We start from the raw sequence: 24,284 nt of genomic DNA, 5'->3' as shown, positions 1-24,284 counted from the left end.
GAAAAGCCTAAAAATAGGATAGGGAAAAAATATTTTCGGTCGCCGATTTTTTTCCCAATACCTACTCAGGCAAGGAAACACGAAACGGAAAATAGATGGATCTCGAAAACAAACCTAATATGAAAAGAACTCGGATTGGTGGTAGGATATGGCAGCGGTGGTGGTATATGGTAGCGGTGGTGGTATATGGATACGGATCGGTGGTGGTATATGGATACGGATTCAGAGCGGTGGCGGATAAGCGGTGGTGGTAGATGGCAGGGACGATGATGATGGTGCGGCGACGACGTGACAACTTATGACCAGAACTCGAAACTCTAAAAGAGTAGACTCTAAGACCAGCAACTTGACACGATGATGCAACCGCAAATTCAACAAAGCAAAACCCCTAAAAGATTATGCAAATGCTCAGATTGGTTCGGATATGATGAACTAACCCTAATTTTTTTGTGTGGCTTTTTCATTGAATGTAGGTATGAAGAACATACTCGATCTAAACTACGAAAAACTGTAAAATCTCACCGAGCAACCTGGAAATCTGATACCACTTGATAGAGGCAAAGGTGTCCCATCTTTCGATGAGATGGTGGCTATCGTTTTGGAGGAAGTCGACTTTGACGATCCGACTACGAACGTGCGAGGACGTCGCGCCTTAGCAATCGCTAAACCAACTCCGAGAGGTTATTGACCACGCCGGAGCACGATCAACCTGACCACGAAGGTCTGTTTCCTGTAGGCAAACAAAGAACAAGGAAGAAACTAAGATTGCAATCTGGATATTGCGAATATAAGAGGAAAGCTTTATTGATCAAGGTGGGGTTCTGTGACGGCTTTGTCTAGACGTTGAACATAAACGAAGTACGCGAAGTTGCAGCTATGGCGAACTTTAATCTAAACAAAACCGCAAGTCTAAACGGTGCCCTAAGGGCTGTATATATGGAGGAAGAGGGGGGAATTTCATGGCCCTTGGGGAAGGGGTCCGAAACCAACCCTATCCCTTGTTTCCCCACACATACAGACTCTAAAAACATCCTATACTTATGTATTTCGAAATTACATGGGCCTGGCCCAATAATAAGGTGACGCAACACCTAGAATAGCCTCTAGACGAAATTTATGAAGTGGCATCTTGTATATTTCGTCCAAGGCTTCATGCACTCCTTATGGTGGCTTCAAAGTCCTGAAATCAACACTTGTAACCCTTGTGCATGCCGTCAACTCCATGCTTGTTCTTGCTCCAATGTTCATCCTTCTTCAAGCTAGGCCCTTCATTTGTAAGCAAAACAAATGTATCCAATTTAGGCAGCATCATATTCTCATGAACATTAGAATCATTACCAAGAAATGAAAGTACCTAGTAAGTTATTTGGCGTTCGCGAGCTCTAGTAATTGGTCCAGTATATGTAACAGTAGGGGCTGTGGGTGTAACAATGGTATTGATGTCCTCATCTACCCACCATGGAGCCGGCCCCCATTCGTTTGGCTGCACCCGTTGCGCCCGTGCCCATGCCCGTGCGCGCGCCCCCCTCAGCGGCTTTGGATGCTGCCATCGACCGCTACCTCTCAGCGGTGCCAGTTGTCGTCCTCCCGCGCCCCGCCCATCGATCGCGCGACGACATGATGTTTGATTTACAAGTGAAGAACACTTTGTGCTGCCTTGAAGACTTCAACAACGGCGTCCCGGAGGACGACAACGACAACGATGGCGCGGCACGCTGCCTCCGCCGCCGCTGGAAATAGTTTTTTGTGGTTTAATACTGTATCTCGAATTCTCGATCATATGAATATAAATTCGCAGTGTGATTGAATGAAAGATATGGTTTGAACAAACTTGCGTTTTGCTCTCTTAATGTACAGACTCATCAAACGATTTTCTTTTAAAAAATGTCAATGGTTTTCAAATATAAAACACTCATCGCAAACGTTTTAGTTAGAACACCCGGATGCAAACCGACAGCTTCCCCAGGAAGCCAAGGGAAAATGTGCCGAGCAGGATTCCTGCATCCCTTCAACGCAAACGGTTGTTTTGCATGACCCGTGTGCAACCACTTACAAACAATTGGGTAAGATTTGCATATCTATCATTTTGGGTATGTTGGCATTTGTCAAACTGGAAAGATTGACATTTTTTTATCTAGTAACATTGCCATTTGTCAACCTTGTAAGACTACGCTTTGTCAAAATATGCATCTAAAAATCACTAGCACTATCTAATTTTTGCAACTAAAATCACTAACACTGTTCATATGGACACCACTAGCAGGTGTGAGTTGATGGACGCATATGCAAATGTACGATTGATTACATACAACGAGTCATCAGCCCACAACGACAACGAGGATACACGTTGGATTATAGATCATTTCCACGGAAACATTCTAGCAAAGTTTTTCTCACACAACAAATAACAAATCGATGAAATGAACTTCAGCTCAACCACTCGTCGGCGTTGGAAACGCTTGATTTGAACCAGAAGTGATTCTCTGGGAAGGGCCAGCTACTGTTGATACGTCTCCAACGTATCTATAATTTATGAAGTATTCATGCTATTATATTATCCATCTTGGATGTTTTATATGCTATTTTATATGATTTTTGGGACTAACCTATTAACCTAGAGCCCAGTGCCAGTTTCTGTCTTTTCCTTGTTTTTGAGTTTTACAGAAAAGGAATACCAAACGGACCAATTGACGTGCCAATTTTTGACGATTTTTTATGGACCAGAAGAGTCCCGAGCCGTCCACGAGGGTGGAGGGAATTCCCCCTATCTCGTGGACGACTTGGAAACCCCCCTGACGTGAAACTGATGCCAAAAATTCCTATAAATACAGAAACCTCCAGAAAATAACCTAGATTGGAAGTTCCGCCGCCACAAGCCTCTGTAGCCACGAGAAATCAATCTAGGCCCTCTCTGGCACCCTGCCGGAGGGGGCATCATCACCGGAGGCAATGGAGGAGGATCCCGGAGGGGCCATCATCGCCATGAAGGCCAAGGACCAAGGGAAGATCCTCTCCCCATCTAGGGGGGAGGCCATGGAGGAGGAAGCACAAGGGGGAGAACCTCTCCTCTCTCTCGGTGGCGCCGGAGTGCCATCGGGAGGGGAATCATCGCCTCAGTGACTGTCTTCATCAACATCACCATCATCATCACCATCCTCATCTCCTTTACGCGGTCCACTCTCCCGCACCCCGCTGTAATCCCTACTTGAACATGGTGCTTTATGCCACATATTATGATCCAATGATGTGTTGCCATCCTATGATGTTTTGAGTAGATATCCTTTGTCTTTGGGTTGATTGATGATCTAGATTGGTATGAGTTGTATGTTTTATTTTGGTGCTGTCCTATTGTGCCCTCCGTGTCGCGCAAGCGTGAGGGATTCCCTCTGTAGGGTGTTGCAATACGTTCATGATTCGCTTATAGTGGGTTGCTTGAGTGACAGAAGCATAAACCCGAGTAAGGGGGTTGTTGCGTATGGGATATAGGGGACTTGATGCTTTAATGCTATGGTTGGGTTTTACCTTAATGATCTTTAGTAGTTGCGGATGCTTGCTAGAGTTCCAATCATAAGTGAATATGATCCAAGAAGAGAAAGTATGTTAGCTTATGCCTCTCCCTCATATGAAATTGCAATAGTGATTACCGGTCTTGTTAACAATTGCCTAGGATAATTCTGCACACCGATCCATCATTATTCCACACTCGCTATTTCTAATATTTAGTAATATATTCTAACTTCATGATAACAGCACCTACTTTTATATTTTAGCTCTCCGATATCATGCAAAGTTATCCTCTTCATACCCACAACGTAGTTTTATTTCTCGTTCTAGTTGGAAGCAAACGCTCGGTGTCCGTAGAGTCGTATCAGTGGTAGATAGGACTTGAGAGAATATTGATCTTACCTTTAGCTCCTTGTGGGTTCGACACTCCATACTTATCACTTCCACCATTGGGAATTGCAACGATGATTCCCTGCACTTGGGGATTATCAAGCTCTTTTCTGGCGCCGTTGCCGGGGAGCAATAGCGTGGGGTTGATATTCTCGTGTGTGCTTGTTTGCTTTCTTCACTAAGTAGATTTTGTTTTTCCTTTTTGTTTTTATTTAGTTGTGGGTGAAACATACAAAAAAATTAAAAGAATGAAAATACCAAAAAATTTACTTGCCTCTCATGCATAAAAAGTTTTTTCAATAAGAGAAGTGATTGGAAGGTTATGCATTGGAGAAGTGAGGGTCGACCTTGAACACTTATGTTCATGGTCATGGAAACAATGTAAAAAAAATCATGGAAGCTTCTCTGAAAATAATTATCCCCTTGTATATATCCATTGTATTATAAAAATAATGTGCCAAGCTTTGGTTTTAGGATGATTAGATTGCTTGTTTACTATGTGCAGTACAAAAACAGAAACTTTGGCTGTAGTGCGTGAATTTACATTTTTTACTGGAAAGTCAAATGGGTCTAAAACTTTTTGCACATTACTTCTGTACAAATTTTTTAAATTGTAATATTTTTTAGAATTTGTTGGAGTTACAGAAGTTTACTAAACTTCCAGATTACTACAGACTGTCCCGTTTTTGACAGATTCTGTTTTCAATGTTTTGATCGCTTATTTTGATGAATCTATGAGTAGTATCGGGGGGTATGAACCATGGTGAAGTTGGAATACAGTAGATATAGTTCTAATATGAAATTGGAATAAGTTTGCAACAGTACCTAAAGGTAGTGATTTGCTTTATTATACTAACGGATCTCACAAAGTTTTTGTTAAAGTTTTGTGTGGATGAAGTGTTCGAAGATCGAGGAGCTATCAATATGAGAAGAATAAAGAGAGGCAAGAGTTCAAGCTGGGGGATGCCCAAGGCACCCCAAGTAAATATTTCAAGGATACTCAAGCATCTAAGCTTGGGGATGCCCCGGTTGGCATCCCGTCTTTCTTCTTCAACAATTATCGGTATACCTCGGTTTTTGTTTTGTTCACATGATTTGTGTCCCTTGTGTTTTTTGTTCCTTAAGAACCATGCTAGTATGAGATATCCCTTCATCAATTTATATAATGATCCATGTGCTTCACTTAAATCTTTTGAGTATGACCTTATAGAATGCTCTTTGCGCTTCACTTAAATCTTTTGAGTATGGTTTTATGGAATGCTTCGCGTGCTTCACTTATATATTTTGAGCTTGGATATTGGTTAGACTATATTAATTGTAGAATGCTCCATGAACTTCACTTATATCTTTTGGAGTATGAATAATACTATCATCTAAAGCGGGTTTGGAAGAGTGTCAACTTTAGGAATTAGTGACCCCACTATTCCAAATGAGAAGAATTTTGCTTATGTGGAGAGTAGAAAATTCTCTATGCTTGTAGATCATGAAAATAATGCTTTATGTGATGGTTATATTGATGAATTCATTCATGATGCTACTGAAAAATATTATGAGGGAGGAATATATGCTTGTAGGAGTTGCAATAATATCAAGTTTCCTCTCTATATGCTTAAAGTTTTGAAGTTATACTTGTTTTGCCTTCCTATGCTAGTTGATTCTTGTTCCTATATATTATGTGCTCACAAAATCCCTAGGCATAGGAAGTGGGTTAGATTTAAATGTGCTAGTCATATTCTTCATGATGCTCTCTTTATGTTTCAATTCTTTTCTTTTTATGTGAGCATCATTGAAATCATCATGCCTAGCTAAAAGGCACTAAAGAAAAGCGCTTGTTGGGAGACAACCCAATATTTACCATTACTGGTTTTGAGTGTATACATGATTAAGCTACTATAATTATCATGTTTTATAGCTTTTGTTTCAATAAAGTGCCAAGTAAGACCTTTGGGAAGACTTGGGTGAAAGTTAATGTGATCTTGCTGTAAAAAACAGAAACTTTGCGCTCACGAGATTAGCTGCCATTTTTACATAAGAGTGCTTTTGAGTTGATTCTGTTTGCAGAAGATTAATAGCCAAATTCCTCACGTCCACCAAGTTATTTCATAATTTTTGGAGTAGCAGAAGTATGGTTGCTGTTCAGATCATTACAGACTGTTCTGTTTCTGACAGATTCTGTTTTCATTGCATAGTTTGCTTGTTTTCTAGTTTCTATGGATTATATTTCTCAATATAAATTGTAGAAATGATATGGTACAGTAGGAATTGTTTGAGAACAATTATGAACCTTGTCTTTGACAGTACCAAAGTGAATGGTTTACTCTTTATCATACTAACCTATCTCACGAAGTTCCGTTAAGTTTTGTGTGATTCACTACTAGAAATCTACGTTTTACCTAGGGCCAAGGCCTTCACCTAGAGCTTATTAATCTCCTCAAGGGAAAGAAAAGTAATGAATAGTGCCCCTCTAGGGAAAGACAATTTTGCTGCAAAAAAACTGGAAAATAAAATTTCCCAAAGTACTGGTGCCACGTGCTTACCATCCACCCCGAAAAACCACCAAGCTATGGCCTCCCGCGTCGACGGCGCACGCCTTTTATTTGCCCCTGCGCATGAGGGCCCATTCTGCAGTGAGATAGCAAAGGGAGAAAGGGCTCGCAGTGTCAAAAATTTTGGCTAAATTTGGTCTCCTTCACCCGTGCCTCAAGCCTTCGCCGCCCCCCGCCGCCAGAGAAAATCCCCCATCCTTCTCTCCTCAATCTTCATCTCCCCATGGCCCCATCGCATGGCCCGCCGTGCGCCACCACCCCGTCGCGCCCCTACCGGCCCTGCTCCACCGCGTAGCCTCTTCCTCCCCTTCTCCCCAACATCGGTGACCGAGTCGGACCATCCGGCGGTGGGCACGATGTCCTCTCGCAGATCTGACTGCCGCCACCGTCGCCTTCTCAACGCCACCTCGAGCTCCCCCACGACGCGGTTGTCCCTGACGAGCACCACCCTGACACTACGTCACCGGCGAGCTCCTCCCCGACGGCCCCATACTCTTCTGCACCGCCCCCGCCCCCTCCTCTCCTGCCCCTCGAGCACTACGGCGAGGATAACGGCATCCACCTCCCCGCTAGATCAAGATCGCGCCCACCACCTCGACTTCTCTCCAAAGGTTCTCTCCCTGTCTCTCGCTCTCTGGTTTAGGTAGCTGTATATGTTCTGATTTGTTCCGTGTGCAGATCCTGGAAGCGAGGCTCGTCTCTGTGATTTGCTTGTCAAGAAATTATGCATAGGTTACTTCACTACTGCTCTCGGCTAGCTTGACGTTGTGGCAGAATATCAGTTTCCCCTTTGCACATCCGCCCATGTAGGTTTAGTAGTACATGTCTATTCATTTAGGTGTTTCCGCTTGCACGTTTCCAGATCCAGAGCTTACAAGTCTATCAATTTAGATGTTCAGCGTGCCCGTTATGTCCAGATCTAGAACTTAAAAGTAGCATTTTCACATACAAGATCTAGTGGGTAAATCTTTTAAGTTCAAGTTCAGAATTAAAGACAGATATATGGCTACTATGATGCAGGTTGTCCATGCTAATAGTGGCGGAGCTTGAAAGAAATCTTAGGAGGGGCGAAGGTAAAACAAAAAATCAAATACAAATACACGTATAAGGGATGCAAGTGGAGGCATCTGCATGTCCGCGAAGCAAAAATTGCATTAATCTTTGTTAGTTTAACAACCCTCTTAGATTATTTTTCTGTTCGCGGTCACTCACGGATATGCGGACGCCATCCACTTAAACAAGTTAGATTTTGCAGAATACTGAGAACATAGATAATTACATTGATCCTATCCACATTAGCTTACAAAATACATTTCTAACATTAATTATATATAAGCTACTTGGTAACAAATGAAACTAAACCAAAATACTAAATAAATATGTAGTATTGAGTTAATCACTAAGGATCAGCTCTTTGTTTCTTCCCGCTCCTAAATTGCATAAGAAATTGTTGACTGTGATTTTACTCTCCGTGCTTAACATAAGCTACTGGATAAAAAATCATCTTCCAACATATTACGTAGCATTGTCTTAATAATCTTCGAAGTAGAAAATACAAGCTTGGCACTTCAGTATAGCAGGATTAAATTCCCAGTGGGGAGAGTGAGGCTAGACTGCTCTTGCTGCTCATAGCCTCACTTGTACATGACACCGGCAGTGGCCTGATGCCTAAGCACGACCGCGACTAGACGAGCCCAGGAGCTCTAACCACCAGCCTCTGGCATCTGGCCCCAACGCTAGTAAGCTCCAGTGGCCTGTGTTCTGGCTCCCCGACCCCATGCTCACGCGTCACCGGTCGCAAAGTCCGCGCTAGACAAAAGAGTAGAAGGCGCGCTATAGTATTGTTTCGCTGCTTGTTTGTCTCCTATGCAGAGCGTGAGAAGGATGTGATAACTATGCCTTATGGGTTGTAGTGTGCAGTACTACTACCTGGTACTAATTTTTTTCATTTTCGCTGGGAGGCAACCGCCCAGGTTCGCCCCTGTGAAGCTCTGCCGTTGCATGCTAGTACTCTGGATACTATGTCAACTAGATTGTTGATTGTTTGTGTGGGCAAAGCAACCAAAGTTGTTGATAGGTATTCTATATCCTATCTTTTCAGGGAAATCGCGATGGTTACTGGAACAATCTTCCTTCTAATGATCCCATTTTGTTAACTTAAAACATATTTTTCAACTTAAAACATATTTCCTGACTGAATGTTTTTGTGATTTAAAGGTACCGATGAATGTTTAAAGGCTACATTGGTGTTTCTAGCTTGGAGAAGCAACATCAACTTGGGATACAGATTCACCAGCATATGCACATGCATCTCATAGGGGAAGAGCTCTTGCATGGATGTAAGACCATTTTGCTTCAGCCAGTTATAGATTTTAGAGTGATGATTTGCTTAAATTCGTTTCCATTCATAAAATCAACATCCAATGAAATATGAGAAAATTATTTTACCTCTATTATTGTAATTGGGAGCTATGAAAACCACATCAATAGAGTTAGTATATTTTGATTGATTAGTTTCTTCTGCTTTTTCTGCGGCTCAAATTCAGCTGAAGCTTTACAGAACTAGGGGAACACTAATCCATAGAGCTATCCTTTCCTTTGCTTCATTTTTCCTGTAGAACAGAGTAAGCATGATCTGAGTAGTGGGTACACAACACATCACTTAACTGGACATGTATGTTTTCACAACCGGGACCTTGTCTTGCAGATCCTTGAAAAGAGCCAAGAACCACTAAATTTGTGTGCTTAGCAACATGCAGATCATGTAACTTTTCTGAAATTAACTTCGGATTATACAAACTTTGTATGTTCCTGCAATTCTGATGTTCAAATGCCTGCTTTTGCGATGAGCAAAGCTTTATGTGTGGTGGTATGTATGGTTCTGCTGCTTCGGTGCGAAGTATGATCATATTATTGCCAGGGCTATGTGTGCTGTGGGGAGGGATTACATTCTCTTGTCCTGTCCATATTGTGCACATTGTAATTATGCTTCCAAAATTCTACCAGAATACCCGCCTTATAACTATGTGCTAAACTGCTTGTCATCATAATTTCAGGACCATAATGTCACTCTGGATGCTTCTCCACAAGATTTGATTCTGGAGCCTGACGCTGGTGTTGCAGGGATGTTTGGATTTTTATTGATAATGCATCTGGAACTACCTCAGCTTGTCACTCCTCGGAAGCCAACCTCTTGATAGTTAATGATGTCGGGTGCATGTATAGATAGCATGCTGTAACAAGTTTATTTGATACTCGGCGTGACCAACAATGCTTGTACATGTTGGTCACAGTGTTCTAGTTGCAACGACTAACTTGTCATAGCTTATTTTTTGAATTTGGCCTTCAGTTGACTACATATCTGATGTATGTGTTCATTGATTATGAATCTGATGTGGTGTATGATGAATTTTGGATGTGATTTACAAATTTAAAATTTTGCTCTGATTTAATTATTTGAATTATGGTTGATATGAATTTATATTCAAATTTCATATTTGTACAGGGAAGATATGAATATGATGTATCCCTAGGGTATTATTCAAACATCTGGTAGGGAAAGAACTCTAGGGAAAGTTGCAGGGTGGCACAATTTAGATGGACCCTACAGTCTTTCCCTAGGGTTTGTGCCCCTAGGTAAAGATGGTTTCCCTAGGGCTTCCTCATGCACTCTAGGGAAAGAGCTCTTTCCCGACTATACTACACCTAGGGTTCTTTACCTAGGGCAAGCTCTAGGTAAAGTCTTTCCCTATGGTTTTTTGCTTTTCACCTAGGGTATATGGCCCTAGGTAAAGTGTGGATTTCTAGTAGTGATTGAAGTTTTCAAGCTTTGGGTGAGATATCGATATGAGGAGAATAAGGAGTGGAAAGACCCTAAGCTTGGGGATGCCCAAGGCACCCCAAGGTAATATTCAAGGAAGACTCAAGCGCCTAAGCTTGGGGATGCCCCGGAAGGCATCCCCTCTTTCGTCTTCAAAACTATCGGTATACCTTACTCGGAGCTATATTATTATTCGTCACATGATATGTGTTTTGCTTGGAGCGTATTTTCAATTTTACTTGTTGTTTGAATAAAATCATTGGATCTGAAATCTTGAATGAAAAAGAATCCTCCCATGGCTAGTTAATTATTTGACTACTCAGTGTCCTTCACTTATATCTTTTGGAGTAGTTTGTCATTTACTCACGTGCTTCACGTACATCCTATGAGTAAATGGTTGAATGAATTGAATATCATAAATATGAATTTATATATGTTTCATATGCTTATACCATGGGGAGTAATGACTTCACACAGAATAAGTATAGGTAGCAAACTTATTGAAAGTTAGCAAACGCAGAATTGGTCACTTGAACAATTCATGAAAGAATATTGAAGGAAGAGAGATTTCACATATAAATATACTATCTTGAACATCTTTTGTAATTGTGAGCACTCATTAAAATATGACATGCTAAAAGGTTTATGTTGGACAAGGAAGACAACTTAATGGGTTATGTTTTCCTATATCCGAAACTTTATATTGTCTTGGATCATCCAACATGTTGAGCTTTCCTTTCCTTCTCGTGCTAGCCAAATTCTTTGCACCAAGTAGAAATACTACTTGTGCTTCCAAACATCCCTTAAACCAGTTTTGCCATGAGAGTCCACCATACCTACCTATGGATTGAGTAAGATCCTTCAAGTAAGTTGTCATTGGTGCATGCAATAAAAATTGCTCTCTAAATATGTATGATCTATCAGTGCGAAGAAAATAAGCTTTATACGACCTTGTGATAGGGAAGAAATAAAAGCGACGGACTGCATAATAAAGGTCTTTATCACAAGCGGCAATATAAAGTGACGTTCTTTTGCATTAAGATTTTGTGCATCCAACCATAAAAGCGCATGACAACCTCTGCTTCCCTCTGCGAAGGGCCTATCTTTTACTTTTACCTTCTACCCTTATACAAGAGTCATGGTGATTTTCACCTTTCCTTTTTACACTTTTTCCTTTGGCAAGCACTTTGTGTTGGAGCGATCCGGATATATATATCCCCTTGGATGTAGGTTTTCATAAAGTATTATTGTTGACATTACTCTTGAGGTAAAAGGTTGGGAGGCGAAACTATAAGCCCCTATCTTTCTCTGTGTTCGATTAAAACTTTGAACCCATAAATATCACATGAGTGTTAGCAATTGTGAATGATTAAATGATAGTTGAGTATGTGGAGTTTGCTAAATCAAAGCTCTGACATAGACCCTTCCTGAAAATAAGATGAAATGCAATTGTTTGATGACTGAAAAAATAGTTTGTTAGTTTCAAGAAAGTTTATGATCTATACTTTAAGATGTGAATAGCTTGTTACTTGATCATGAAAAGTTTTATATGATGAGATACTGTTATGACATATAATGATGGCTAGAAAAGGTGATTGAAATTATCATTTATCAAACTTGTGCACTTGCTAGCATTCACACTTCATAAATTATTTCTTTTATCATTTACCTACTCGAGGACAAGCAGGAATTAAGCTTGGGGATGCTGATACATCTCCAATGTATCTATAATTTATGAGTATTCATGCTATTATATTATCCATCTTAGATGTTTTATATGCATTTATATGCTATTTTATATGATTTTTGGGACTAACCTATTAACCTAGAGCCCAGTGCCAATTTCGGTTTTTTCCTTGTTTTAGAGTTTTACAGAAAAGGGATACCAAACGGAGTCCAATTGACGTGCCAATTTTTGATGATTTTTTATGGACCAGAAGAAGCCCACGGAACATCGGAGATGGACCAGAAGAGTCCCGAGCCGTCCACGAGGGTGGAGGGCACGCCCTACCCCCTGGGCGCGCCCCCTATCTCGTGGACGACTCGGAGACCCCTTGACGTGAAACTGACACCAAAAATTCCTATAAATACAAAAACCTCCAGAAAATAACCTAGATCGGAAGTTCCACCGCCGCTAGCCTCTGTAGCCACGAGAAATCAATCTAGGCCCTCTCTGGCACCGTGCCGGAGGGGGCAAACATCACTGGAGGCCATGGAGGAGGATCTCGGAGGGGTCATCATCGCCATGAAGGCCAAGGACCAGAGGAAGAACCTCTCCCCATCTAGGGGGAGGCCATGGAGGAGGAAGCACAAGGGCGAGAACCTCTCCTTCTCTCTCTCGGTCGCGCTGGAGTGCCATCAGGAGGGGAATCATCGCCTCGGTGATCGTCTTCATCAACATCACCATCCTCATCTCTTTTACGCGGTCCACTCTCCCGCACCCCGCTGTAATCCCTACTTGAACATGGTGCTTTATGCCACATATTATGATCCAATGATGTGTTGCCAGCCTATGATGTTTTCAGTAGATATCCTTTGTCTTTGGGTTGATTGATGATCTAGATTGGTATGAGTTGTATGTTTTATTTTGGTGCTGTCCTATTGTGCCCTCTCTGTCGCGCAAGCGTGAGGGATTCCCGCTGTAGGGTGTTGCAATACGTTCATGATTCTCTTATAGTGGGTTGCTTGAGTGACAGAAGCATAAACCCGAGTAAGGGGGTTGTTGTGTATGGGATATAGGGGACTTGATGCTTTAATGCTATGGTTGTTTTTTACCTTAATGATATTTAGTAGTTGCGGATGCTTGTTAGAGTTCCAATCATAAGTGCATATGATCCAAGAAGAGAAAGTATGTTAGCTTATGCCTCTCCCTCATATGAAATTGCAATAGTGATTACCAGTCTTGTTAACAATTGCCTAGGACAATTCCGCACACCGATCCATCATTATTCCACACTCGCTATTTCTAATATTTAGTAATATATTCTAACTTCATGATAACAACACCTACTTTTATATTTTAGCTCTCCGATATCCTGCAAAGTTATCCTCTTCATACCCAGAACGTAGTTTTATTTCTCGTTTCTAGTTGGAAGCAAACGCTCGGTGTACGTAGAGTCGTATCAGTGGCAGATAGGACTTGAGAGAATATTGATCTTACCTTTAGCTCCTTGTGGGTTCTACACTCCATGCTTATCACTTCCACCATTGGGAATTGCTATGATGATTCCCTGCACTTGGGGATTATCAACTGTCAATCTCGAGACTAACGCAGGACTGATCATCCAGGATGAAGCGGCCTATGTCAGGACCCATATTGGGACAGTAGGGAAGCATAGCAATGTCCGAGGTATAGATACAGTTGCTTCTCATAAATGGTGGTAACGTTGTGTCAACAGCAGCTGGATCGCCTTCCACCATCATTGGATAGTTTTGTCCAAGGAAGAGCGAGTTTCCTCCAAGACTTTCAATACTGAACCAGGGAGAAGGTGTTGGTGCTAGTACACCAGTATCCATCCCGAATACCCTGCAACGGATGTTGGAATAGGTCCGGAGAGTGCGACCATGCGAGACAACACCTGCTTCCTTAGTAACATTAGCAGTGCCCTGTATACAGACAAGAAGAAGTGGTGATCCATCGGAATAAGTTGCCAGGCGCCACTGTGTATATGGGTCCAGCTCGTCCTCATGCTCGTGATCATCAGCATCGTCATCCCCCCCTTGGTTATAAAAATTTAAAAGTATAGGTGGTGGAATGTTCACAGGACCTTGGAAACACAAGAAGGTTAATTAATTAGTAAAGGGAAACTAGCTGACCCGCATGCATGTGGATGAAACAATTATAATTACGGTGGAAGACAAACGTAGCGAAAGCATGATGATTCCATGCAAAAACAGTGCCACGAGTGGTTGCAGCAAACACAAGACCCTCATATTGAATTGCATCACAGTACTCATCCGTGTACAGAAATTGATTTTTGAGCAATATCCATCGAGGCGTGGAAGTAAGGAAGGCAACAAGCTTGTCGAAGATAGCAATAACTTCATAGTTCGAGTAATCCCAAGAGCGGCTGGGAACTCAACAAATTGCTATCTTCCGTAGACGACAGTCACCATGATCGTATTTGAACTCACGTAGAATACCGGTGTCCTCAACCTCTGGGCAGTCATCTGAGATTTTTGGAAGTGGAACCCGGTGACGAGTGTACACATTCACAAGTTCCCACTCGCAGTTGTACCCAATGTAAACAACCCAATCTCCATTTGCGCCTGCCCAAGCCTCGCCCTCAAGCGATGGCATCTTAACATCATACGTATCATTATCAAGCGGCATCAACTTGCACAAGGCGAGGCTTCCCTCGTCCCCGCGCCAGTCAGCAGGGTCACGACGAAGAAGATAGGGGAGATCAAACCGCTCCTGGACCCTTGGGTTCCTTGTAATGATGTTATTAGTTTAGTCGAGAATGGTCTTGAACGAACCTGCCATGCTAGCCGAGGTGATGACGTCGCACCAATCAATGAGTTCCTCCACCGCGTCATCATTCAGATCGGGGCAAGAATAACGGGGTCGTTTCCGGCCTGTTCCCTCCATGGAGAAGATGATCGAACAATGGCAGAAGGAAGGGTGAAGGCGAATGGAGGAGGGAGGAAGAGCGTGCATCAGCAGTTCCAAATCGAGAGGGAAAGGCGAAGAGGCGGTGGACGGTTGCCATGGTACACGAGGAGGCACCTGGGGAGCGAACGGTTGCCACAGAGGTCACACACTGATGACAAGGGCCGAGTGAACCGCATGCGTATATCGCACACACATTGATCTGGTTGACCGTTTCTTTTGTGTTGCCTAATCACAAACAGTTCATCCGAGTGAACCGTATGTTGTATATCGCACACACCTTCATCTGGCTGACCGTTTCTTTTGTGTTGCCTAATCACAAACAGTTCATCCGAGTGAACCGTATGTTGTGTATCGCACACGCCTTCATCTGACTGCCCGTTTCTTTTGTTCCTCCTCATCGCAAACAGTTAATTGAACTGAACTATATGCCCTTCATCGCACACGCAACTAAAACCTACACCGTGTTTGATGCATCCGTCATCACAAACGTTTTATACATTTCTGACAGTTTTCATACAGCACCGTTGCGATTATTGCATCGCACACAGTTTCTCGAAGGGTCTCTAATCATAGTGTCGCGTTAGCAGCATCCTGCAGTAGTGGTAGTACTACACATTGCAGACGGAGAGGGAAAACATCCGGAGGGGTTTTCTCGATGTTTGGCATTCTCCGGATAGATGAAAGAGAGGGGACGGTTCCATGTTCAGCATGCTAGGGGCATGTGACAGATGGACGAATTGTATATTCGGATTCTTTGGATTTTTCTCAGTAACTTTCATATATAAATTATTTTCATTCACTCACAGTTTAATTACTATGATTTTCCAAAGTTTTAAGCATGGGACGGCATATACGGTGATGGATTCGAAGGGGAAACATTGGGAGCTGGGAGAGGAGCTCACCGCAGAGCTGTAGGCGTGCTCGGGGAAAGCCGGTGTGGTCAGAGTAGAGTGGCGGATTGATGTGGCAGCCGAGGCAGAGGCAAACGGAGACGGTGATGCGTGCGCCGACGTGGTGGCGTCGCGTCCTCGATCCGATGGCATAGGGGACGTTGACGAGCACAACAGAGCGGCTGGATAATCTTCGGTGGCTCGGAGTGGCGCCGGTGCACGTGGGCGACGATGACTCGGCGATCTCCCTACTCGAGGAGCAAAGCAGAGAGGGATAGGGGAGCGAGAGAAAGGGGATCTGGGGCGAGAGGCGGGAAGTGGGCGTCTAGGGTTCGTGGAGAGGGCGAGGGGTGGCCTTATCCATGCCTCGGAGCTGCGGGATCACTGACGCGCGCGGCATCCGCGTGTGAACGGACGAGCAGCATCCAAGGCGAGGGGTTGAAGGAGACACAGTGGTGGGTTGGGCCTCCACTGTGGACCTAGAGCCCATTGGTACCATAGGCCTCTATTCCTTTCTCTCTCTTTTTCTTTTTCTATTTTGCATATTGTTAGGCCACAAAAAGAGTTTTGTAAAATATGGAATTGTGCCACATAAATACTTTGCAATATTTAGCACTGCCATAAAAGGTTTTGAGGCAAATAATTTCATCTGAATTTTGTTTAAATGAAATTGGATTAAAAAAGGTTCTTTAGGTACTATTTTTGGGTGACAACTTTTCATTAACGAAACAAGTGACATAGTTTTTCTCCACCACAATTAACTATGGATTATTTGCCAACACATGAACTTTTTATTTTCTTATTTGGGAATTTAAATCTTTCACTTGAAATTTGAATTTTGAAATTGGCTTGGATCTTTATCAAAGGCAATTTGACTTAGTCAAACTAGATTACAAGGCACCATTAGGGGGAGATTACTGTAGCATGACACTGGGGGTGTTACACCAAGTTTCTCAATGTTATCGGCCGAGCCACGACGCCTAGATATTTGAATTTCATTCCCATTTCTTGCATGGGACCTAGAAATTCACCCAAGGACATACATGTGATTTTTCAACCAATCTTGGTGCACATTTGAATTATTCACATTAAATGCCCAGAAACTCAATTAATGCATAAAAAGGGCCAAACGAATCTGGAATAATTCCAAATTTAAACACGACACTCATATAGTTCTATGTTTGCTTTGTAAAAAAATCAAGAGGGGGGCAGCGTATGTCGTTTCACACACAAAGGTGACACGTTCCCTCTCGAAACCACACGCCTTCTTCAGAGAAGCTACAATTTGCAAGAAGCTTATGCCAAAACTTGTCCCATTCGGCCAATTTTTTTTACCACAACATGCTGGTGCCATGAATTGACACCATGCCAAGTTTCATGATTTTCAGGCGCGTTTGGGATTTGCAGGAATTTAGAAACCAAGTTTCTCAATGTTTCCGGCCAAGCCACGATGCCCAGATGTTTGAATTTCATTCCCATTCTTGGATGGGACCTATAAATTCACCCAAAGACACACATGTGATTTTTCAACAAACTTTGGTGCACTGGAGCATGTGCTTGTAGTTCAAATTTGAACTATGCACATTAAATGCCTAGAAACTCAATTAATTCATAAAAATGCCAAACGAACATGGAATAATTCCAAATTTTAACACGACACTCATATAGTTGCATGTTCACTGTAGATAAATGTTCTAGCAATTCAAACACCATGATTTCCCTCCGTAACACCATTTTCTCTTTCCGAACAAAATGAAAAAAATCAGGTATACCACAAACAGTTTACTAGCAAGAATCATGTGGGATGCGATATAAAATATCTTGGCGCACCGTCTTGTCTGGCTTACGCAGGAAGCTTTATCGTCTACAGTCCATCACCCGCGCTTGAACCACACTTGCGCGCTAGTTTCTCACAGCACCGAGCGAAATTTTTCTGCCACCGCGGAAATATCTATCTCCTAGCCCCCTCCCTCCCACCAAAAGCCACATTCCCACTGTTGCTCCTTGCTTTCCAAGTTCAAAACTTCACTGCTTCTTACTGGCAGCTCAGCCTCCTCGCCTATGACCCTTCTTCTTGCAGCGTCGCCTCCTCGCCGGCAACCCTTCTTCTTGTAGCGCTGCCTCCTTGCCGCCGACCCTTCTTCTTGCTACGCGGCCTCCTCGCCGACGACCCTTCTTCTTGCTGCACGGCCTCATCGATATGGTTAGGTAATCCACACCCCACCCATACCATCCTCCTCCTTCCCCGTCCCACATGCCCCGACCGATGGCACAACACCTTCCGCCGAAATCACTGGCCCCGTCCTCCAATTAAGTGCCGCCCACAGTCATTTTGCACGCAGTATAACATGGAGCTCAGTAGCATCTGGCAGCGGAGAAGCAAATCGCGGCCGCACGCGTGGACGAGGTTGCTATGGCTGCCATGCATGCCGATCACCAGATCTTGGAGGAGCACCTCATCTTCGAGGCCACGGTCGACACCGCCACGCGGTTGTCTACTTTAACATACAGTTCGTGTTGTTTTCTCCAAGCCACCTCTAGTGCCTTCTAGTGATTTGTCCTCTGTACTGCTAATATGCAATCTGATATTCTGAAATGTAATGTTCAGTTAATAGTTTGGTCCAACAATTGATACATTTCGTAGTACTGTTCTCAAACATTCTTTGTTTCTTTAACTGTCTTATCTTCTTACATGTTTCTATTCTGCAATGTCATACTCAGTTAAATGTTTTGGTTCATTTGGTCTGCTGTCCATTTAACTATTTGGTTCAATTCTGCAATTTAATTTTCATTTGTTGTGGGTACAATTTCGTATTGTTATGCATGTGAGAAATAAAGCGAATTTGGTTGTAACATCCCAAAATTCTAAATTTTGGAATGTTTTATTAAATAAATAGTTTTGATTGTTTGTTTGATTGTTGTGTGATTGATTGACTGAAAGTGAGTGAAATTGAAACTTTTGAAAGTTAAATGAGAGGAAATAAAAGGACTTTCCCAAACCTTCATTTTGCATTTATGATCTCCATGAATTCAAATTATTTTCAAATACAAAACCCTAGAGAGAAGATGACATGACTTCTTCCATTTAAAATGAAGATGGTGTTTGAAAATATTTGAATTTCATCTGGAAATATTTTCAAATTCAGAAACTTTAAGCAACTCAATGATTTTCATGAGAGAAGATAAAATGACTTCTTCAAAACATATGAAATATGAGTTGGAAGTTTCAAAGAATTCAAATTTAAAGTCCCTTTGAAATTATTTTCATTTTGGAGTTATTTGGGTTTTATTCAAATTATTTTTCTCCAAATATAAAATATATGGAAATTAGGGTAAAATGATTCCCTACATTAGAAAATTGGAGAGAAATAAATTTGAATTTATGTTGGTATTCTTAAAAAAAATTTATGAGGTTTTATTGCAACAGTAGCACTCTTTCTTTATTTTATTTTTTATGTATTTTATTTGACACCAGGAAAATGTTCATGTTGTAGAAAATATTTTTATGAAACTTTAGATATATAATATGCCTATATAAAATTTTACTTTATTTTATTTATTCGGTTTTCCTTCTGTTTCTATTTAAAAAAACTATACGTGCGGCCCATAATTATTTGTCGCCCACACACGTAGCATAGTGGCAGCGGGCGACTCATCTTACTTTTTTTTCCTAAATGGGCCAGGCCCAGCCAACCTTTTTCTTCCTAGATTTTTTATTCTTTCTTCCTTTGGCAAAAAAAAAACTATAGATAGTACGCGCGCGGTCGGCCGATGGCCTTTAGGCCCAAGCGAGGAGTTTGGATTTTCTCCCTATTTCGTTTATTTTACGTCTACGTTTAGTCCCAGATTGCCTAGCCTTAAATGTTTACGCATCCCTTCAACCTATAAATATAGAGCCATAGTGCCTCCAAAAATCATCCGATTCGGGTTAAATCAAGATATTTTGGTTTGACTAGATTCATTAAAGAAAAATATTTTTGTCCTCTCCGGCGGGTCTTCTGAAAGTTGTCTCCTCTCTCCGAAGTCGTCTTTTCTCTACCTTATAAAGGTACCTTTCTTCATTTTTTCACTTCCTTAGTTTATTATTTCTACACTAGTACAGTAAAATAATTAGATTATCAATTAGTCCATGTATTTATACATTAGACTTAGAATTTTTTTAGCCGTACCTATTTTTCTTCCGTAAAATAGCTTGGCCCTGATTTTTCAAATAGCCATAACTTTTTACTCGTTCATTCAAATTAGATGAAATCAGCGCCTATAGTTTCGTCTTGTTTTCACCTATCCAGTGAACCTGTCACATCAACTTTTTGAAATTTTCAAATATCGAAATTTATTCAGATTCATATTCAAACTTCGTTTAATCGTAACTTGAGTTTTATAACTCCGTTTGAGTTTATTCTTTTTGCAAATCGAAGCTCTTGACCTAAACTTTCTGATAAGGCCAAATCCACCTAATTTTGGTACTGTTAGAAATTGTTTTCTGTTCCAAGAGTTAATTATTTGTTTTCAAGGTTTTTTTAGATCTTTTCTTTGATTCTCTTCCAGGATTGCTTATGTGTGGTTACTATTGCTTGCTTACGATAGATTGACAGGATGTGAAGACTAGAACTATCAGGAGTTATGAGTGCGAATCATCTTCATCAACAGTACAAGGCAAGTTCACACTTTGATCATACTTTTCATACCCAGTTTTAATGCATTAGTTTCAACCCTCAAACATTGCATGAGTAGGATTGATAACATGTGGGTATTGGGAAGTAGTTGATGAGGTAGAACCTATAGTCTTATATTCAAACCTTGGGAGTTACTACGTTATGCTTACTGATATGCTATGCTCGTAGACGTGGTTTGGTTTTGAGAGAATTCATGAAAGATGTGAGAGTTATTGTTAACTAAGGTTTAACTTAAGGTGGCTACTTTAATACACATCTGGGTGGATTGGTTGGGGCACCCTGGAGCACCCAGTGGTTTGCCCGGGCACCTGGAGAACCCAGTGCTTGCCCAAGGGGATCCCGGAGTACCCGTGTGATCACCCTATGGAATGCCACCCAGACTCAAAGGGATCATAAGATTATTCATGCTAGAAACTTCCATGTGCAGCCACAAGCTATTATGGCCTCTAGCATAGTTGAGTATGTTGCATGACCTCTTTCAGTGGTAGACTAGCAGATGTAGGGGATGTAGGTTGGTACTGTCTACCCAGAGTAAATAGTTAATGTTTCTGAAAGACTGTGTCTCGGTCATCCGTTTCTCAAACACCATGTAGTGCGAGAAATCCAACGGAGGAGATCGAGTCTTGTGGGGAAAAGTGCGCAAACCTCTGCAGAGTGTACAAACTAATCATGATTAGCCGTGTCCCCGGTTATGGACATCTTGAGTATCTGGTACTTGAATTATTGGTTTGATCTCATCACTTTACTTAATAAATTTGTTGGTTTAATATTATTATTTTGGGATTGAGTTGGAGGAACCTTCTCAATATTTTTCAACAAACTTTGTAGTAAAATAAAATATACTCCTTTGTTGTAGGAAAAAACTAGCTTTCTGCAAAATTTAACCTAGAGCCTCCACCAGCCAAATATGCATGTAGTGATAGCCATTATTCAGCATTGCTCTACAGTGTAAAATTGCGAGTACATTCAATGTACTGACCTATATGGCTGCAACGTCTCATGTTGCAGGATTCTTACAACGAGTAAGTGATACGTTAGGGTTACGATTTCTACAGTCAACTTTGCCGTTGGTGTTGATGGGAATCCACAAACTTGTTGTTACCTCCGCTATATGGATTGAGGTAATAGTATTTACGTTACTTTATACATGTGATTTACCTTTGTTATAAATCCTCGAGTATTGTGTGTGTCAGCATACCGATCCAGGGATGACACTTAAGCACAGAGACTTGATCGTCTGAGGTCGGGTCGCTACAAGATGGTATTAGAGCACATGTTGACTGTAGGACGTGACCCCTAGAAATTGGCAAGCTCATAGGAAAGATTTTCTCTAAAACTCTATTTTCAAAAAGATCTTTTACCTCTCTTCTGAGCTTATTCAAATATTCCCTTTTAGTTAGACTATACCCCGTTCCCCTTTTGACCACGCGAAGATTCAGCTGATGAGACCACTCCGAGAAGGACAAGATATCGAACAGCTAAGACCACTTCGGAATGAAGAGGATTTTACCAAGCATTATAGTAATGGAAACTACAACGGTTGAAGACTCCAAAGACTAGGAGAATGTGAAAGCTCTGTAGAATTTCCAGAATTGGTATGACCTAGGAAGGCTACCCTTATGGAACTAGTAAGACTATTGAAGCTGTCAATACCCGAGATCAAGGCGTGTTGGAGAAAGACCGGAACATGGAGCTTTAAAACTCAAGGTTTTTGTCAAGAAAACCCTAAGGCAATGGCAATGACAAGGGCAGAAACACGGCTAACCATGATGTCATCGCCCGCTTATGCTATTGTCACCGTGCTGAGATAGGCATGCATTTCTTCGGAAGGATTGGATGGTAGAAGGTTGATGGAGCATCTATCAGCAAAGGATGCAGTTTTAACCTTAGCTGGTGTATCGCCAGGATCTGGAGTATTACATGAAGAATTTTTAGATGGACCTTTAGGAAGCCGTATTTGACAAGTGTTTCGTGAAGAACTTAGGACCCAGAAGCTGGAAGTAGCCAAGTTGGAAGAGTAAAACCTCGAGATACCGGAGATTCTTCAGGAACTGAAGGACAGTAGGACCATGGTTCATGCCAAGGATGTTGAAACCCAGAAGTTGGAACGCAACTCCAAAGGATGTCACGAGAGACTTCACATCAACAGAGATGATCTAGCAAAAGAATTTGAGAAGGATAAGCACGATCGGAAGAAGCCATCGGAGACATGAACAAGACTTGAAGAGTTTGGAGATTATGAAGATTTATTGACCTTTAGAAGACCCAACCCATGTTATATACCTACGTTAGATGCGACGTTTGTGAGCTGTCATTTTGTTTGATGTTTTTCCGACAGCCACAAATAAAATCCGTCTTTTCAAAACTATTGTTTGCATTGTGTGTATCCCTCTCTATGTCTCTTATCTCACCCCAGAACCCCTGGACCCAATAGAGGATGAATGGAGATGAACTCATATTTCCGGGACCGATAAGTCAATTGGATACAGACCGATGGATTCAGAACATGGAAGATCATATGGAGAATAACACTATAGCCGGAAAGGATATGACCCAGCATGCTCTTCAGTGCTTTGAAGGAGGTGCTTCTACTTGGTGGAGGATGTACCAAACCATCAATGGATGGCAAGGAGTAACCACTTGGAAAGAATTTAAGTTGACTCTCTAAAGTCTCGTCTTGTGTCCCCGAATTTGAAGCCTTATGGAAATGATATGAAGAAACCCTGTGCATGCAAGTTTTGTGGAGAAATATGACACAAGCATAAAGAACACAAGGATGAATGCCCTAATTGTGAAGGAAGTCACCCAGCTGAAGAATGCCCCACTAGGCAGATCATTTGTTTCTTGTGTGAAGGGACTACCCACTACCCTGCTCAGTGTCACATTTACCCCATAGTACAACAAACCATCCAGCAGAAGAAAGAAGCAATGAAAGGAGCCCCATGGAAATTTTAGAAGAACATGTGATGAAGGAAGAGGTGGAGGACACACCCAAAGAAGGCCCAATTAAACCCTGCACCAAGTCATGCTATTCATGTGGAGAAGAAGGACACATCTCCCAGAATTGTCTGAAGGGGGATCTAGTAGCATTCTCGACAGTGGAAGTAGAGTATGACCCACAGGGAATAGAAGCCCAGATTGGCATGGAAAAGTCCAGGAAGAGAAACAGATTGGATCCCAGGAATAACCCAATTTCTACAAAGAAGGACCTGAATCATATCACATTTTTCAGGTGCAAAGATTTAGGGCATTATTTCAACGATTGCCCAAAAAGGAAGCCGAGGACCCAAGGAGGCTATGTAATCACAAGGAAACCTCGAGGCTTGTCAGAAGTAATATGTTTCCTCTGTAATGAAGCAGGGCACTTTGCCAGAGATTGTCCCAAAGAGAAGGAGGCTTGTGCTAAATAGCTGAGTCTGTGAGAAGTATAGTAGTAGTAGTGGGAACAATTCTTTTATATCGAGGCGTTGAGTTGAGGCATGTAATGGAAATGCAGGAGATTGAAATGATTTGAGAATTAATGAAATTAGCATCATTGGTACTGATTTGGATTTTATGAGTAGTGACTCTATGAAGGAAGATTTTGACCATTTTCGAGGATATGAGAAATATGGTCTATGGAAGAATTGGTGCATTTTAAGGGCATTAGTGCCCTGTGAGGACACTTGAACCCTGGAGAAGATAAGGATATTCCACGGAGTGGACTTCGGACAAATAAGTACGAGTTTTATCTCGATATGAGGGATACCCTAAGATTATGAAGAGATGAAGTACTATTGGATATAAAGGAGTTATAATGTTGGTGATATGGAGCAATATAGTAACCCCATGATGAGTCTGAGT

At 41.8% G+C, this 24,284-nt stretch overlaps 1 long non-coding RNA gene across 3 annotated transcripts; it reads left to right on the top strand.

The window, feature by feature from the left end:
• The first annotated feature begins 6,561 nt into the window (after positions 1–6,561).
• LOC109743944 (uncharacterized) lies at positions 6,562–9,892 on the top strand. 3 transcript variants are annotated; one of them, XR_012187670.1, is made up of 3 exons: positions 6,562–7,051; positions 7,119–8,779; positions 9,497–9,892. It is a non-coding gene; the product is annotated as an uncharacterized lncRNA (long non-coding RNA). The 3 variants fall into 3 exon arrangements; XR_002228201.3 differs by having other exon boundaries at positions 6,582–7,051; positions 8,658–8,779; XR_012187669.1 differs by lacking the exon at positions 6,562–7,051 and having other exon boundaries at positions 7,058–8,779.
• Positions 9,893–24,284: the final 14,392 nt, after the last annotated feature.

The sequence above is a fragment of the Aegilops tauschii genome, chromosome 6 (assembly GCF_002575655.3).
Source record: "Aegilops tauschii subsp. strangulata cultivar AL8/78 chromosome 6, Aet v6.0, whole genome shotgun sequence".
Lineage (NCBI taxonomy): Eukaryota > Viridiplantae > Streptophyta > Magnoliopsida > Poales > Poaceae > Aegilops > Aegilops tauschii.
The sequence above is the reverse complement of the archived record's forward strand: the minus strand, read 5'-3'. Positions and strand labels throughout refer to the sequence as shown.